General features: G+C 41.3%; 1 protein-coding gene across 7 annotated transcripts in view; it reads right to left on the bottom strand.

The window, feature by feature from the left end:
• The window catches only part of FAT3 (FAT atypical cadherin 3), a 422,176-nt gene that overhangs the window by 247,572 nt on the left and 154,636 nt on the right, over positions 1–19,968 (bottom strand). The window lies entirely within an intron of this gene.

Raw genomic sequence — 19,968 nt, 5'->3', positions numbered from 1 at the left:
CCGTGATCATTGGGAATTCTGCCAGTGACTCAGTGGGTGCTTCCTTTTGGCTCTGAACAGAGTGAAGCAAATAAATGTGCTCTGGCTGCTGCTCTCCAAAGTATAGCCTTTCATGTAAGACATAAAACTCAGCCTTTATTCCACCAGCGTCCTCCAAAGTCACAGTACTTTCTGCCAGGTTTCCCTGCCCACTTTTCCAGGAGATGTTGTGGCTCTACACAAGATGCCGGGAAGCAAAGTGGGCAGCCTGGCACCCAAGGGGTGCCGAGACATCGGCATCCACCCAGATGCTCCCTTGCTTATTCAGGGCAAGGCTCAGATGTACTCACTAGCAGTAAGTATTGCATTCCCCAGCTGGTATATATGTACATGCACATAAACTGCAGCAGCTCAATTTTAGAGTGTTTTATGATGAGGCGGACTAAGCTCCCTAAAGAGGTGGGGAAAGTCAACGTCTTGATAAAGTAAATAATGAGATGTTGCAGTACCAATATACGCTGTCTGATCCCTTGAGGGAAACCACAAGCATGAGCCCTAATGAAATAAGACACAGAAAATAAGGGCTTTGCTGTGGACACAGCCCTTATGTGTTCATTATGCATCACAGCGACTTCTATTACTTTATCACACATATTCATCTCGGTGAACTGTTGTATAAATGTACAGACAGATATGATATGTATAAAAACACGTGCACATACACTTGCAGATATATATATTGTAAATGAAAGAGGGAAAAAGGAAAAGTGATTTATTTTCATTTCTGTAAATGGCCAGACCATAAATGCATAGTATGCTTTCTCTGCATGGATTGCCTTACAAATCCATCATTGTATGCAGTTCAAAGCTTTCATAAACACTTAGCATTCGAATTTGCATTTGTGAATATTTTAGCTTTTAAAAATGTCCTTGTATTTTACGCTTTAAGTTCTTAAACACTCAGTAATACCAGTGTGAGCTTTGCCTAGGGCTAATCGATAGGCTGCACTTAAGATAGAAAGTTTATTTGTCTATTTATACACAATTTTGAAATGGAGAATATATTTTCACTGTTTGAAATGCATCAGTACGAGTAAATCATGAAATTGAATTTAATTATTTATTTATAATGCAACTTTGCCAACTGTGGAAGCAATAAACCCAACGAAACAAAAACCAGGAAATTATCCCTGATCCAAGAGCAGGAGGAAGCATAGCTCCCTCTAATTGAGTTTCCTTCGCTCTTATCTTCTCAAGATCCCTTAGATTGTTTTCCAATTTTCATTTCCATTTCTTCCATTAAATGCCTCTAACCCATGACCTCCATTTACTGCCACCCATTTATCTTCCATTCTTAATTGAGATGTAACGTGTCCACTTGTCCAGCGCTGAGCGCTAAAACTCTGACAGCACGCTTGATAAATACTGGCTCCTTCAGGAAAGCTTACTTGGGAAAGTGCAATTCAAAACTCGATTCTTGAACAGGTAAGTCTGTTCCATTAAACTTGAGTTTACTTTCTCAACATACCATGGTGAGGACCAAACCCCCAATAACAAATAATAATATCTTTGGGTTTATTTGCTTTTTCTGCTACAAGACGGAATTAGATTTGTTTTGACCCTGGGAGGGTACAAGGTGACAGAGCTGGTGGGAAGAAAACATGTAAGGCAGCTTTCAGCAGTCAATTGCTTTTTGCTTTCAAATAGAATAATTTTAAATGTGGTGGTTTGCAATCAAACTCCCTCCCCCGAGACTCAGTGTACAGGAATTTTTGAAGGATGGCATTGTTTAGAAAATAGTTACACCTTATACAACATCACTTCAGGAGCTCTTGACAAACATTAGTAAAACTTCCAGCAGCCAGGTGCTTCTGCACCTATTTAACAGAGGGGAAAGCCCAGCATCAGAGTCAGAAATACAACAGAAGGGAAAGAGTAAAGCTCAAGCTACCAAGCAGTTATTTTCATCTCACAGAGTAATGCTAAACTAAAGCAGGAGAGGACCGAACAGCAATATCTTAGCCTCTTGGAGCAGTAAAGTAAAATTAATACAGCACCCCAGGCTACTATTAAATTGTAAAATTTAAGAAAACGTATTGTGGTCAGGCATTCAACCTCTCAAAATAAATAGATGAATCACTCCACGCTTATTAAAAACGACTAAATGTTCGCACCAGTGATACCAAGTAAAACACAAATTTGCTGGGATGCTGAAGGCGAGCATCCAAGACGAAAATTTGTCATTCAAAACCATCATACCAGGAACTAGGCTGGAAAGCTCCATGGCCAAAACGTCTGAACGGAGTGCACTCCTATTTCGTACTCCAGAGGTGTGACTGTGAACGGTGCTGACATAGCTCAGACAGCTTTAATTTAAGATTAAGGCTTGGTACTGATAGACTGATAGTCGTGCCAGTAAGGTCTGGAGAAGGCTAGGTGAACTGCAGCAGGGTGGCTGTGCCCGGAGGCTGCCCTGCGGCAGCACAGCCACACCGCTGCATGAGCGAGCGCCAGGCATCTCCCCAAACACCCCCAGGGGTCAGTGCAAAGCGGAAAAAGGTAGCCAAGGAGGTGGGCGTACTTTGAGTAATGTCTAGAGGCAGCCACGAACAAGAAATATGGGCTGCTCTGTCTTACTTTCTGAAAGGTGGCAGGCAAACCAGCTCTTCTCCCTGTTTTGCAGTAGAGTCTCCAAAACTGAACCAAGGAGTATTTTACTATGTATGGGTGTCACTTACACACACAGCAACACTGACAACCAGGTATCTACGGGGCTCCCAGCTGAGCAGAATATTAAACTCTGTATTACAGCCATTTATAAGCTGAACACTATGCTGGAATTATTCCTGCTCTCTCCCTGTGTCTGGATGTCTGATGGCCACAATGAATCCCACCTCAAGGCCATGTCACCCAGTGCCTGCATGCCCAAGCTGACTCTCCAAGGCTTACGTCCGGACTGCTGTTGGCACGGGAACAAGTTAGTTGAAAGGATCTCTGTTAACTGGCACTGTGACCATGCCACTAAACGGCAGCACAGACTTTGCCTTAATCTCAGTTTGCAATTCCAAGACGAACTGTGCTGTCAAGGTTTCTGATCCTGCATGCCGCCAGAGAAGATCCTGGGAAGAAGACACGACAGCATTACTCCGGCTGGTCAGTAATTTTTAAGCAACGCACTGGGGCATGCAAAGCAAGGTCTGATGGAACGGTCCTTGCTAGGGACTTGAAGGCACAACCGAAAAGTAAAGCAGAGGTTGAGAATGAGGATGTTTGCTGCAGAAAGCATCGCTCCAAGGACAAAACGAGAGGGGAAGCGGCAATGGCACTGCAACGACATTGGCATTCCCGGCATGAGCGTGCCTCAACTCGCTTGCTACCAAACAAGCATCTGGTGCCACCTAATTAAAACACCAGTTCCAGGAGGTGAAATCCAGCTCATGAATCAAATGAAACATCTGCTAATTCTTACAACAGCCAGACAAAACAAGCCTAAAAAAGGCAAAACAAACACGCACACATGCACATTACTAACTTTGGCACTGACATCCTGACTGAATGTAAGAACCGCATAAAATTCCCACATTATTAACCAGTGCATCTTCAGTTTAACTGATCAACTGTGCAAATTTGCTACAACACATATTCAGCTGCTCAACAGGCAAAAATGGATCAAGTTTTACAAAAGTGGGTAAACATGCCTCACTGCACAGCACTGCACCGCAGAGGGGAAGCCTCCCTCGAGCTCAAGCAGGCTAACGGCACAAGCTATTAACTTAGATGATTAAAGGACTGGAGACTGCAGAAATCTCAATACATGCATGGCCTATAATAGCACAATGCAGGGTGTGTTTTCCCCAGTGAAAAACAGATGCTTTATTTTTACTTCCGCTATAAATAACTGGGGTTTTTTTAATAGGTATAGATAATCAGGCATTTACATGATTTCCAGCAGAGCAGTAATATTAAGCTACTACATTACAGCCATTCATAAAATGAATACATCGCTGGAATTACTTTTTACTGTCATTATTATCCAACAATCTGTACAATATGCGTTGTTACCGCAGCACTAAAATGATTAGATTCTGAGCATTGCTGGAAATCTGTAAGTAACACCATGGAGGGGAACCTTTAGCGAAATCAAGTATTGAAGGAGAACTTCAGATGATGTCTCATTCTGAGCCCTGTGGGCTCCTGAAAACAGAGCAGGGACACAGTTCATGGACTCGGTTCTGCCATCTTTAACACTATTTTTGACACCAGCAACATTTCATGTACATGGTTTAACCCTACAAATAAGCCTACCATACACGTGTGTAACAGCATTTCTCCAAGTTCCTCATTTCAGTACATAATCTCAATAGCGCTGTGTTTATTCTTGCCTTCCCTCTTCCCATTACTCTTACACAACCTTGTTGCCTGTCTTGCTTTGAATGTGTCTTTTTTGGTTTTGCTGTAATACAAGACTGTAGAAGCAGAGGCTGTGTTTAACCTGAATGAACCCTCTGGAATATAGCTTTGCCTCCTTGCTCTGTTACTGATTTTTAAGCAGCATTTGGTATGAAACAGGTAATCAGAAACGGAGCAAAAGGACAGAAGTATTCTACATCAACTCCAGAGATCACTAGGTCAATCCGACACTAAGGGTGGAGATACACAAAGGCATTTTGGAAGTGCTGAAGAAGGAAAATCCTACAGTAACCTTTAATGACCTATCTATGCTCAGCCAAAGAAAAAGAGTTGGCTTTGGGTTTTTTCCCCCCCCCTATGATGGAGAAGAAAATAGGAATTTCAGGAGGGGATAATACATAAGCTGACTGCAGCAAGTTGCAAAGGAACTAGCAGGGGGTGTCTGGGAATAGATACCAATTTCCACTCCAACCGGAATAGAAGTTTCTATATTAAAGGGTATTACTTCTGAGCCGTCAGCACGGAAGGAGAAGCTGATGCAATAAAACACATGAAATTTCTAAGTGATCAGGACCAGAAAGAAAGAAGAAAAGTAACTGAGGCTGCAGCCTTGCTAAATACTAAAAGGAGGGGGATATGTAAAAGACGCAGCTGCCAAGGCAGTCGCTGAACAACACACTTTGGAGATAAGAGGCACCAGCCATTCTTTGAAGCAATCATAGCTGCCAAGAGCTACAGAGAAAAGAGTGAATTGAAGGGGATAGAGGGGTCAACTGCAGTGAATACGAAAACAAGTCAAGGCCAAGGACAGGCATGATGCTTTGGGATTTGGCCAGGAGGTGATAATTTGTGGGTTTAGTCAACTGCAATCTCAGTGGAGTAGAGAGGGCAGAAACTCAACAAGAAAAGAGAGAGTTGGCAGAGGGAAGATGAAGGCAGCCAGAATACAGAGCAGGAATAAGGAGCTTGGGTAGGAGAGAAAAGGAGAAGGGGCGCCTGGCAGCCGCAGATATGCTTGGAGAATTGTGGGTTTTTCCCAGTCCAGGGACACAAAGGCAGATCTGAAAGTTGAAAAGATGCCAAGAAAGAAAACGGGGTTAAGTGAGGTGGCACGAACAACAGCGACTGAAGAAGGTCACAAGGGATCAAAGGAGGAGCTCAAGAGAGCAAGTCAAGAGCGGGAAGAACAAGGTTTGTCCATCACAGGTCTCACACGTAAGAGCAAAGAAAGAGAATTTCCATCGCAAAACACAACTGGTCACTACTCCTCAGCCAAGGGGAAAAGCTGTGCTCTCCTACCACATCCTCCTTCGCTAGTCCTCTGAGGTCCCTGTGTGTCAGCAGTTTGGGAAAAGACTTTCCAGAATTTCTCAAAGAGCAACGGCATCCTTTCACATCTTCTGTTTTAAAATCTGAACTAGATTTATATAGCACCTAGGTTAAACAAGGTACGGTATATTCTTATTTTATCTTCCTATCCCTTCTAGTTTAAGTTCTGTCTGACTATAAGAAGCAATGACTTTGACTTGCTGCCATCTGCACTTACTACACTGACAGAGGAATAACACATACCAGTCCTGAGAAGTCTATTTGCCTGAATTGCCACTAAGACTACAGCAATAACCTCTAAGCAAATGTTGCATGAAATCATAACGCCATTCACACCATTGCTAAATCTCTCATGCCCTCTGAAAACATCCAGATGTCACCCTCTGGTTTTAAAAGTCTCCTGTAAGGGCAGCTATAAAACTTCTCCACTGGTCATGATATCAAATATGTGTCAACCAGATCACTGTTCACACTTGATATATTTATTATCCACTCAGGATACAATTTCTTATGCTATTTACAGAATGCAAAAATATGTCTTTATAGTGGAAAAAAGTGTGCTATGATTAGACAAGGACAACAGCATTACAACCACAATTACAACAAAGCTGCACTTACTGACCCCAGCAACAAAGGAAGAGTTGGAGGGAAATTCTGTGTAGTATTTTATATCCTGAACTAATTAAAGATCTCATTCCCCAAACAGCCAGATAGCAAACATAAGCAGTGCCTCCAGATGAAGGATTCCTATTTTGATGGTTACTGTAATGAGCACATTCCCAAAGGAAACAGCCAATAAAAAGCATCTCCTATCTGGAGGATGCTGAATGGAAGTTGGACTTTTCTTAATTTTACAGCAATTCCTTATTGCATCATATCAGCCTCTGCCAAAGGTCTCAATTCAATTTTTCTGTAATGAATTTGGAGACTCAAAAGAAAAATTCCATCCCATCTTAGCTGGCTAAATTTCTCTCCTTGACTTAGAGCTGACAATGATTACGAATAAAACGCCATTTTTACATCACTGTATGTAGTTTTAATTAAAATTTATTAACTTGAGAGAAACTACCTCCTTATCACCAACAGACACTAGAACAAAAATACCTTTTATTGTGTTATTAAACTGATGTTTCAGACAGAACCATCACTACAGCACACTGTAGCTCAACTGCCTAGTGGTAAATTAGACTGATCTTTTCCCTCTGTCCCCCCCTTTCATGTGCACTGTGCTTCGGGCAACAAAGATCACACTAGTGCCTTCTGCAAAATTTTATACATACAGCCTGATGTGTCTGCTGAATCACACAGAGCTTGCCTTATCAAATTGCTGGACCACTTAGGAAAAATACCTATGTACCTTGCCCACCTCTTATAATAAGAAATGCAATACCTGGGGCCAGGCTGTGAGGCACCAAGACGTGGACCACGTGCACGTTGAAAGGATCTTTAGAGTCACTATTTTAGAAGTGACAGCTGGAGTTAAGAGAGCCAGAGGGAGAGCACATAAGAGTAAGAAAAACTTCTTAAAAGACTTTTAGAAAAGGTGAAAATTTAAAATGCCAACAAGTATCATGATGGGAATTAGGCAGTAGGGAATGATTAAGGGAGCTGGAAAAATAAGCTGTAAACCAGGAGAACACAATACTCCAAAGTCCAGGTGGGAAGAGTTGAACATGTTGGGTATATTGGGAAGATGTTATTTGAGATGATGTGATGAAGAGAAGAGTTACTAGTGACCTGACTAGTACCTTCAGTGACAAGGAGACAGAAGAAATTAAGAAAATCACTCAGAGAACCTGTTCAAGGGACTTGAAGGGATGTGCTGGAGGTGTGATTACAAATGAAACTCCTTAATCCAGGATAAGAGCGATGAAGGACCAGAGCAGGAATCAGTTTGAAAAGCGACACGTGCTGGGGGAGGTGAAAAAAAGATGGAGATTTCCCAGGTTAGATGGCAGAAGAGAGCCATGGGACCAAAGGCTGGTCAGCCAGGCAAAGCAGGATGGGGGATGGCTAAAAATTAGAAAGGAACCATCAGTGCTCTCCACAGTGTAACTCTTAAAATACCATTTTACAAGTGGGTTTTATTCATAACGTCTCTCTTGCATGGGGTGTAGAGGAACAGGGATAACACACAGAGATAAATACAACTATCGTGACCACTTAAATCTTTTTTTCTTAAGGAGCAAAACTGAAAAAAAAAAAAAGGCAGAAGTGGCAAGGAGGTGAAGAGAAGGTTTTTCTCCATGAGAGGAGACGGGGGCTTACTTTGGCAGTGGATAGAGCACAGATAAGCACAAAAAGGAGAGGCTTCCCAAAAGGGGAAGGCTCACTGGGCTGAAGTGGTTAAAGAGAGAATAGAAAGATTATCAAGAAAAGCAGAGTGAGGAATCAAATTGCTTCAGTGACAAAGGACATTCAAGGTGAGAGACAATACACTGGAATAGGTATTTACCGTAGCAGATTGAGTGGAGCGGGATCATTTACCTGTGCTTTGAAAAACAGTACAAACACAGCAAGCAATTACGCCACAGTAAATAAACCAGTAGCGTATGTGCAAATGAGGATGCCTAACAGAGTGTGCACAGGAGATACCGCAATTGCCAGGAGACTCGATAATCGCTCCCCGGAGCCCGACTTTGAGGGGCCCTGTGGGTGGGACAGGGATGCGGTCTCCATCATGGGCAGAAGGAAGCAGATGCTGCCCTGCACAGCCCTTCCTCCGCTAACCTGCTGCACACAGATACAAAACGACAAATGCCTAAACTCGGGAAAAAAAGGATGTTTTCAAAGTTATGCAAACACTGAGTTAGTTCAGGTTGCCGATCATGAAAATCAATCCACTTCCATTTAATGGGATTTGGCAATTAGCCACATCCAGGTTTCAGTAATTTTTTATGGCTTCCCAACCAGCTCTCAAACAATACTGTAAAAGCACAAAAATATTCTCAAAATTGTAACCCTTCCTCCTGTGATGTGGTGCTTGTCCCACCGTTTGTAGCTAGTACAGACTCAAGAATACCTCTGGCCTACACATGTATTCCTCCCTGTGTATGTGCTACCGGCCATGGTAAAATATCTGAGTTTGGTCTCATGGAATATGGCTATTTTCAGACATTATCTACCATTACCAGCTCTTAACTCACCTTTTCAGCTTGACCGAAAGCCCACACCAAACTCCTGGCAATCTCACCACCCATTCTGGCTGGTAGCACTCCACAACACACCAGTCCATCCCAGGCCATGCGGTCTTCAACAGAGAGCACACTTTTTGCCAGGAAAGGTTGAAAGTTGATAAAGAAAAATCACTTCATCCTATTTAAGTAAAACCTAGGCACAAAACCACAGCAACATGAGACAAAAACCTCTCTCCTCTGTATCTCTACCTCTAGCTTGAGTTCAGGAGCTCTCAGGTCAGGGCTAAAGCTGAGGGTGATCCCAGGCATTGTAGAGAGCATTTCCCAGTGAGAGGATGAAGTTTAGAGTATGAATACTTATTTTTACTCAAAATCCATTATTTTTCCTCCTTTTTGACAGGGCTGATCACGGAATGCAAACCAAAAGTATCCTTGACTTCAAGGCTTCCCTGGAAGTTTCTAAGCAAGCCTAAAAACTTCTTTTATTTCACTACTCATTTAAGGCACTTCTTTATGTGCTGGCTCTTCCTTTGGCTGTCTAGTGTCTGGGAGATAAACAGGATAGCTTTACACCTCGCTGAAAAGAAATCACGTTGGACCCAAAAGATGGACTCAAAGTGACGATTCCTCAACCCTTGTTGACTGTCCCTCTCCAAGCGCCAGCTGAATTGTAGCTGTATGGTTGCACTGGAGCTTTCTGCAAATGATTGCCTGTCAGAGTCGCTCCGGAGGTGTGCAGCGTTTCGCCGTCACTGCCTGCCTCCCAGCAGCATCTCCTCCTAATAACCCGCAATTTATACTTGCACAAAGCACTTACCCACACAGCATTTCTGGGACTCCCACATTTCATGTTGCATTGCAAGGTGTCTCTAAAAATCCCATTGCCTAAATTAATAGCACAAATGAGTGTTTGACATTAACAGGACATCTTCTACCTACTTTTTGCCCATTTATGATGAGGCTGGGGTGGGGATCGTACCTTCTCAGAGGTGTAGCCTATACACAGCTCCACTCACCGAGCTAAAGAAAAGCCTTTGTCTTCTTTACTCACAACCATCATGACTTTGTCAAACTGTCTGTCTCAACTGAAAACAATCCACGTGTTGATTGGCACCGGGATGAGTTTTAAAGCTGGCAGGAGGAAAAGCACTTCCCCACTTGTAAGCTCAGTGAATTTGACAAAGAAATGTGCTTGGACAGCTACTAGTCTCTTTTTACAAAGTCAGTTTTCAGAATAAAATCACCCAGTAAAGGCTTTTTCCTGACAGTCACAAATAATTCCAGCAGCATAGTCATAAAGTTTCTAAAAGATGTTTTAATCTGTCTTGAAGAACCTGTATGACATCTTTGGCTGTCATGAGAAGGACAAGGATTAAAAACATGGTTACTGGCACAAGGAGTTACTCTCAGAAACTGGAATAACAGGCACACCAAAAAGATACATAGAAAAAAGCAGAAAAAAAACCAAAAAATCCACAGCACCGGGAGCCTCTCGTGATGAGTTCCTGAAGTAGAGGCTACAGCCTCTTTCTCCGACCCAGGAGCTGGGTGTTACACATGGTCCCTAGGACAGAGAAACGCCATGAGAAACAAAGTGCTCATGTCCCCACCTCAGCCACACGTAGCTGCTGACAAGTGACACTTTATTGAAGAGAAAAAAGAAAAAAACACAGCAATGCACTTCTCTAACCTGAATACAGCTGGGGAGAGGCATGCTGCAGAGTGAACTAAAAACTAGCTATGCAGTCCAAAAAACAGTAGTGTCAACCTTTCGTTAATCAACCCCTCAGCTCCTTCAACTCTAAAAGCCTCTCTAGGTACTGTCTTGTCTTCTTGCCCCTCCAAAGCATGCATCTCTGTGCTGACCACTAGCATGCCATAGCTACCTAGCCACACCAAGTCTGAAATACAAAACACAACCATTCAAATCACAAACATATAGAAAGCCTGCATTCAAGCTTATCACCATTACTTAATCACATGTTAAATGAGCTAAGAATTAACAGTTAACACATGAAAAAAGTTGGCTCTCCATCAAAAGCAATTATAATTAATTCCTAAGAAACGTATTTCTGGATGCCAAATCAGATGGAGGAATCAACTGGGGGATAGATACACTCCTTCCATAGCTCCACTCGAAATTCTAATTAAGACCAGAAATACAAAAGTGGTTGTGGTGGAAAGGTTAATAGAAGAGGAGGAAATCTCAAGAGAAACCATGCCAGATATTCAGTCCCCCTTTTTGGCTCTTCCACACTTTTTCCCTTAATAGACAGTCCCTAGAGAAACAGATACGTGAACACACACACACCCCATCACGTGGATATTTTAGCACAAATAAGATGACCACAAAATGATGTGCTCTGCTATCCTAGATATCTTGTGGACAAAGTGGCTTTGAAATCTTGGTCTCCGCTGTAGCCAAAAATCAGCTGCGTCAGAAAAGTTGATATCCTTGAGCTACTGGGGAATGGAGAGAAAGGAGAGATCTATAACTCTGAGGATGCTGAGCATGCAATCTGCTCCCTAAGCAACGGCGATGCTGAACAACTACAGTTCAGACAATAGGATGACAGTGCGCGGTTCAGAAGAGCAGGGAGTGCTTTTCAGCTAAAAAGCCCCTTTCTTTTGCACAGATTCTCCTGAAATATTAATAAGATAAAGAGAACCTGTACAAAAGAAAGAAGCTTTCTAGATGAAGCTGTCTCCAGACTGGGAGAAAAAATAAGAGATGAGTGCTTCCAGCAATGTTTCTCAAAGCTTATGGTCTCCCAACAAGGATGCAGAAAGGAAGCTCGACATATGGGAGAGAAGACTTCCCTGACCTTCCTGAGATATGTTATCCTTATAAAAAACTTCAAGACTGAGCTGGGTGTCCCCAGTTTGCAATTTCTGACTAGGTTTGCAAACAACCTGATTGCGGTACCTCTGAGAGATGAACTACCCCCTTCATTTCAACTGCAGGTATTGCAAATACCAAGAGCAACACTTTCAACATCACTGTTCTGAAAACCTGAGACTGCTCACCATGAGTAAAACCAGCCTGCTTAAAACCAGACCTTTCTGAGGACAACAAAAAGAAGTTTTGGGGAAAACTATCAGAAAGATATTTTTTTAAATTTCATTTTTCAACTGCTTCTCCCATTCATCACTGCTACAGAAGACGAGGAGGAACTAAGACATTCAAAGCAATCTCTACTGCCATCTCCCAAATCCTTCTGCGTATGCTGCACAGTTGGGAATTCTCCTGAGGGAAAATACCGCTTTCAAAGACCTATGAAACATTGTCCTGTGGGAAGGGATTTCACAAAGAATCACAGGACCAGGGTATTTTTTTTTACTTACATTTAAGATATTTTCCTTTGAGAAAGAACATTCTCTGGCAAATCACCCCACCACGGTCACTCGGACCCACTCCATGAATGGCATGAACAGAATCTGGGGTCACCTAATGACTCAAATTAATTTCGTAAAAAAAACCCTTATTTAATGTTCTTCCTCTGATGACTCAGATGTTGTTCATCTAGAAATAAAATAGCACAGAAGTCCCACTGCCTGTGATTTCCATAAATATTTAGGCTGCTTAACCAAAGCACTGTGCATAAAGGTATCTTTATGATTGTTCTATACTTGCAATCTTAGCAGGAGAAATGCTTCCCTTCCTATTATCTTACATAAAATGAGCCGTATTGCTGGGTTGGTTTTTTTCAAGATTAATTTATTGGAAATTCTCTGTCTGCATTAAGATTAATTTAAGCCCAATAAAACTGATAAACTGTTGTTATTGGCCTCAATCCACACTACCTTTTAAATCTTTGGATTTTCATTCCGGGGCTCTGATGAAAGATTCATTCCAAGTGCATAAAGTAATCTCTACTTTCTACTCTCTCTCCTACATGCCACTCTTTTCCAGTATAATCCATTTTATGCTTTCAGCTATACATACATAGTTCTGTCTACCTGGCACTTTAGATAACAGAGGTCCCCATATAGCACAGTCTGCCTTGACCATGTTTAATGTCAATCATGGGGACCTTCTCTCTTATTGATGCTGGTCACCTCATCCTTGGTGTGAAAGCAGAAGGATGAAATATTTCCATATTCAAGGTGGAAAGACAGAAATCATGACTCTGCATCAGGTCTCCACACCTCAGTAAAACGCCATAAATAAAACATCATAAATCTATCAGTTTGGGGATCAAACCTGGTAAAAAATGACATCCAGAAGAAATGGACAAACTTTACTCAAACTAAGGTTATTTCATGCTTTATTTCTACTATTCTTTTAACTAACTGAAACAGAAAAGCCAAGCGCTATACACAGCACTTGCTGCCACTGAAAGCTATGAATCCAAGTGGAGTGTTTCTGTAAAACTAGTTTTTCAACTACATGATTTTTTTTTCTTTTTAAATTAAAAATCCCAGCATTCTGAAGAATTTCTGATGCCACAGGAAATAATTATCTGCGAACAAAAAGTCTGTCCAGCTTGCAATACACACTAATGCCCAGGCACCAACATAGTTATACACTGAGAGTTTTAACTTCATTGGGCATATAGTTGAATTTAAACATACACAGGTACATATTTTTACGCCAAATAGGCACTAAACATAAACTAATATTTAGTATCCTAGTGATGTAGGGCAACAAAAACCAGGTCACAAATGTAGAAACTTCATAATACAATATTCATACCAATCAACTTTATTTTTCATGACACCTTGCAAGGCATAAAATGCTTTAGAGGGTTAAATAATAAATGACAGGAGAGAAATGAGAAGGAGAAAGTTGTAAGGACTAAAATTTCTATCATCTCATGAAATATAAACGGACATGGACTCACTGAGGGAGGAACATATGAAGAAGCTGGCCCAGATAGGGAAACCTGCAGAGGCTCTTTAGCATTAACAGAGCCTGTTTCTTCGTTTTTATCTTGAATCTCATTTTCATTCTAGGATAATACAGTATTCACAGGGCATCTAAGGGTTAAGAGCATTGTCAAAGGACAACATTTATTAAGCTATTATCAAATATTCTCCTATTCATGTTCTGGGGTGTTTTCAGATCTTGGATAAAATTTGGGGTTTTTTAAACAAGGTTTGCGGCTGATGGGTTGTTTGTTCGTTGTCAGTGCACACAAAGGAGAACGATGGCACGCGGGCACCGCCCACACCTCCCGGGTTATGGGAGCCTGGTAGCTCGGACTCACTTCTCATAACTATCATTATGATAACTTTTATTATTATAGCATTGGTTATTATTTTATTGATTATTATCTTTGATATAGTATTCTGTCATTGATCATACTATTATATCATTGATTGCCACCTCTGCCAGCAGGATCACAGGCTTCAGTGACCCCAAAATACCACTTTCACAGGCTCCATTTCACTGACAATCAAACTCAAAGAAATATTGTCACTGGATCCAGTGAATTACTTTATTACAATTATTACAAAATACCAAAGTTTCCTACCTATGAGAGTATTAGATTTCTCACTGAAGTTTCAGCAAGATGGTTACACAACTCCTGCTGTGATGCCGCACAGAGCACTCACAAGGTGATACTGCATAAATAACAAGTATTTTCTTAACTGGGTCTTTCAATTATTTAGAGATACTGAGCAACAGTGCCGCTAACAGCTGTTTTATAACAGATTTCATGGTACCGTACACCTGGTGCTAATGCTTCAGCATGTCTAAATGGTTTTCTAAAGATTACACAATCAAACATCGTAAGATAAAATCACTGTAATTGGAGCCCTCATCAAAGAAGAAATTACTGTTACACTTTACAAACCGTACACATTACTTTCCAAAGCCGAGCAAAAGGTAATAATATTATGAGGGCACAGAACTAAAAGATCTCTCCCGATCTTACCCCAAATTTAGGGATCCCATTTCTTGCTGTGATTCTGTAACAGGCATACAGGGTCTACGCGATAATATGGAACATAAAAGCCATCTCTGATGCACCTACTCCATTTTAAGCAAAATAAAGATTCCAGCTTAAAATCTAAAGCAGAATAGTATCTCAAATACTCTGTCACAGACCCCTTTTACTGATCTGGCGGCATCTCTAAGAGTCAAAATTTATTAGTGACCTTTGAGTCATGCCTTAAAAACTGATTTCCTCAGCAGTGATACTATGCTGAAAGCATTTATTCTGATCCCTGAATACGATATAAATAAGTGGATATTTTTTAGATGCTGAATATCAAATCAGTGCCAGATAACTATTAGCTTCACCCAGGTGTTTTCAATAAAACAAGCTGGGTAAAAGTAATGCAGTACAGATTTGCTGAATCTGATGATGGCTTTAGGGAATTTGCTATTAAAACAACACACGGGAATCGCATGCGTATCTCCAGGTTTATAATCTGCCTGGGAAGCCATAAACAGGAAAAGAATTTTAAACTACGTTAATTTTTGCATGTATTTAAATGCTGTAGGATTACTGTGACTCTGATTTGCACAGAAATGGTGGCTCTGCAGGTGTTTAGGTGTGCAGATATCCATACCAGGTGAAATCCTAGGTTTACTGATACTAATACTAACCTTGCCACTAACTTCAACGTGGATTTTGAACACAAATAGATGATGTTAGATGAGATCACATTAGATCCCAGCAGATGAAAGACTACACTGAGCTGAATAAAACAGAAAGAGGACAGATTGATGGGCAAATCCATTGACGTGCAGCCCTGCAGGCAGCTTCTCCTGAGCTCTGAAAGCCAGTAGAGTCAACTGGGAGAGTCACCACTCTCCTCAGCTAATTCCTATGAAAAACACCATGATATTGGTCAACAAGTGAAGTAGCCTCCTCCCTCCTCCCAAGGGCCATTCCACAGGGCACTTGCAGAGTGAAGCAGCAACCTCAGTGCAGACCTTTTCACCACCACCAAGATTAAACACTCAGTTCATAGTCAGCATGAATGAAACCGAATGCCCACCTGCTTCTCAGAGTGGCTCAGTAATACTGATCGAGTTAAAATAAAAGTTATTCTGATTAACCCCCTTCTGTTGTCTTCCCCTCAGGGAGTCGCGCTCCCACTCCAAAAGGCTGGAAATAAACTGTTTTTATTAAATCACATTCAATTACAACAGTATTTATTAAAACCAATAACTGCAACTAGTAAGAATCCCCCTGTGCTTGTTTCTAGGTATTTAAATTAAGTTAAATGCACAATAAACTTTGCATTGTTTCAATTTACATGACCCCAGAGTCTTTAGACATCCCGTAGGCAAAATTCACAGACTTATAAACTGCTATTAAGCATGAACATATGGTGGACCCGGCATCCTGTGCTGTTGCTGCTCTTACAGGAGGATTGTGAAGTGCCTTGTTGCCTCTAAATCCACTAAAGCAACCTTACACTAAGCCAAAATCCCCCTGTATCCCAAGGAAAGTTGCTTTATTTCCAGCGACAGCTCCAGTGAAAGTGACAGTCCCACCAGTGAGACATTCCTTTTCCGTATGCCCTGGCACATGCCGGGCTCTGGAGGTATCATTGGACCTGCATTTTCCACAGCAGATTCACCAATGTCCTGGTCATCTGGGCCACTACCACAACTCACAGAACTCAGAGTCCACCAGGGGCATGGATTTGCATGCGCTCAGTAATACGAGAAAGTCTCCTCACAGAAGGATATACCCTCGATTGCAGTTGAGGTGTTTCTCATGGCTTCTTCCAGTACTGTCTCACTAACTGCTCTCAGGGTGGTACCCAGGCTCCCGTACCTGCCCCAAAAACCCAACCGTTTGTATTCAAGAAGAGATTCCTCGCCTTCACTTGCCACCCCCTCTCACTCCTGTGTGAGCCACCGCTCTGGATCAGCTTTGCTTGGGTTTCCATACAGTATAGAAGCAAATAACTGAATTTCTCTGGCCAACTTGTGGCCCCACTCTTCATTCTGCGTTGTCCCTTTCGAGCCCCTTTGCAGGATTCAATTCAATATCACATTCGTGCAAATACCCAGTTTCATTCCATTCCCTTGCTAATTCTGCCTGTAAGATTTCTCTCACGTTCAAAGTTTCCCTGAGTCACTTTTCACATCAAATTTTAACATTTTACACATCTTTCACTGCAGAAGTGCCACTTAGTTTCCCTGATACAGACTAGTTTGAGTCCTACACTAAAGCAAAGCCTAAACTATACAGTATATAACACATCTTCCTCGTACAACAGAAAGTTCAGACAGTATTTTCTGAGAACTCACAAATAGGGTCATTTGTCATTTTATGAGTTAAAATCAATTGAAAATACATTGGTAGTAACCTTCCTCAGACTCTACTCTGACCATATCTTCATCCCGCAGGCACAACTTAAGAAGAAAACATCATTTAAAAGACCAATTTAATCTGTTCCAGGACTTTAAAAAGAATAAAACCCTATTATTCACTCACCATAATTATATAGATATTACATGACCCCGGAGTCAAGATTCTTTGAGTGAACTGATTGTGCATTTCCATTCCTTAACATGTTTGATTTCTTTTAAGGTTAACCTTAACTCTAGATACACTGCATTTATTAAGTTTGTTTTGGAATAATTGCAATATCCCTGTAATGTGCCCAGACCTAAATGACTTTCACATACTCTAATCCTTATCTGCATTTTAATAAAACTTTAATTTTGCAATATGTTTTAAATTATCCCTTTGCAGAACACAAAGAAAATTCAAGTTTACTTTGACTCTATGACTCTTAGGAAACCTTTATTCGAAGTTGAATCACCTTTCAATATGCCTGTTCATGTCTACTTTGCTTTGCTAAGTCCCTACCTCACTTCAAGGGCTTGAGAGTGTCCAACCAAATTCATTTTTTCCTCTAAAAACCAGGACTATACTGTTCCTACTTCTGCCATCTGGTTATGTGGTTTTGCTCTCCTCCTAATATACAAAACCTTGCAAAAACTCATTCTACCGCTAGCAATCGAACTCAACACCATGGTATTTGTGTAATACACTGGTACAGAAAGAACGCTATTTATTCAGTCGTCTGCACGATCACCTGTAGTACCTGGATTCGTCACTAATGGTCTCTCCCCAAGAGCTGATTAAGTCACATAGCGCTTATCTTCTGACAGCAGGCATTACATGGTAAAACTCAAGAATGAAAATAATAACCCTAGCCCGTCTCACAAGAATTTTAAAATGTTCTTGCCATTAATCACTACGCTTCTTTCAACAAACTTTATCTGGCAGCAAGACAAATCACCAAAGCCAGAGCCTGTATCTATATTAAAAATAGAAGACCACAAGAAATTTCCCCAAAGAAATCTGGTATGAAGACATAAAACTCTGATTCTACTTATTAATTTTGACATTTTTTTCTCCAGCCAAATAGTATCATAACCATGAACTGTGTGTAACAGATGTGGGCTATCCATATCTGAAATGGATAACGGCACACAGTCACAGCTTTTAAGGTCAAAAAGGATCATTAGATCACCTAATTTGACCTCTCGTATAACACAGACAACACCATTTCACTCATGTGACTCTCGACTGAACTTCAAAACCTGGGCTATGCAGCTTATGTATTCCCTTAAGGCTTATTTTCCTGAAGACACGGGGAGATGGGGCGTAGGCTGTTCCAGTGGTGGCTCATGCTCTGACATACATCCAACTTCAAGTTATCTGGCTGCAGCCTCCCCTCTTTTGGGTCTTTCTTTTCCCCCCTTCTCTGCTGCAGTGAAGATCCCCATACCACCTGGCACTGTCTCTGCACGAAGGCTTGTACCATGTTCACCAATCACTACTTCATCTGTTTTGATAAACTAAGCAGAAGAAACTCTATGGTTTTAAGATTTCCCACTGAAAAGCAGTCTCCATTACTCCCAAGACTCCAGTCATTTTTCTGTTTCCTTACCAGCTCTTCCAACTCGGGTGGGGGCACAGATATCATCTCCAAGATCTTGTGAACTATGTTAGAAGTCACTTGAGCCAAAAAGACTGAGACATTTCCATACACCCAATACCATACTGTGTGCTACCAGTCTTCACGCTTGAAAACTTTACTATCCTGTTTGATTCTTAATCACCAACCCACTTGGCAAGATGCAGTGTCCAGCAGCTATGAAACGCATGGGAAAGCAAAGGAAAAGTGGGCTGCTGTCAACTGCTTTAGTTGACCTCAAAAAGAGCAAAAAATAATAGCTACTCAATGTTGCATCCTATAACAATAACTATCACTAGAGAAGGATGATGAAGAACAAAGGTAAATTTATACTTATGGCATGTTGCTTCCTTTTAAGCTGCAAATGTAATAATTATACAAGCCTCTCATTTCATAAAGTCTTAATAGTCTGTGGCATTTGTCTTCTTAGCCTCCACTACGGAAGCCTCTTCATGCTGCCATCTAATTCCAAAAGTCCATCTGCCCCCTTTCCTTGGACTGAACAATAGTCTCCTGCTCCTGCAGGCCTTACTTTTCAGCGAAAATCCAAACCAAACCAAAAAAAAAAGGCTAGCTATAATGCTGAGGTGAGGAAAAACCATCTGCAAGCTTTTAAAAGCACACGTGCGCACACACACGCAGATAAAACAAAGAAACCATTTCAAAGTGAAAGCTATAATAAGAACAGTTTGTATTAAAGTCAGAAAAAACTTACGGCAGGAGGCCTGGAACGACCAAAAACAAAGGAAAAAGCATCTTCTCAAATTGTTTTTTTTCTTTTGATAACTTAGATTCAAATACAAATTTCTTATGTATTAAAAAAAAAGGGGCATTAGCAATTGCTAGCTGTTGGGCGCAGCCATTAATCCAAGGGGCCACGCTGATGTTAGAGGCAGCATTTTCCTCTGGTCTTGCTTCATGGAGGAGGGAAGGTGCTGCTGCTCATTTAGTCTCCAGCTGCTGGAGGGAAAGAAACTCAATGAGCTGGACCAAAAGCAGAATTGCTTTGGGGATGTTGCAGGAGATGTGCATTTCTTTTTACCTTTTTATTGAAAATTCTTTGCAAAACCAGAGAAATTAGCAAACTTGACTATGTGTATAGATCGACAAACACAGCATCTAAGAACTGATACATTCTTTGACTAGGGGGACTTGTTATACTAAAATCATAATAAATAATCCTATCTGGTGAAGTCAGCATGCACCATAC

This window comes from Harpia harpyja, chromosome 17 (genome assembly GCF_026419915.1).
Source record: "Harpia harpyja isolate bHarHar1 chromosome 17, bHarHar1 primary haplotype, whole genome shotgun sequence".
Classification (NCBI taxonomy): domain Eukaryota; kingdom Metazoa; phylum Chordata; class Aves; order Accipitriformes; family Accipitridae; genus Harpia; species Harpia harpyja.
This window is presented reverse-complemented; position numbering and strand designations above follow the sequence as displayed.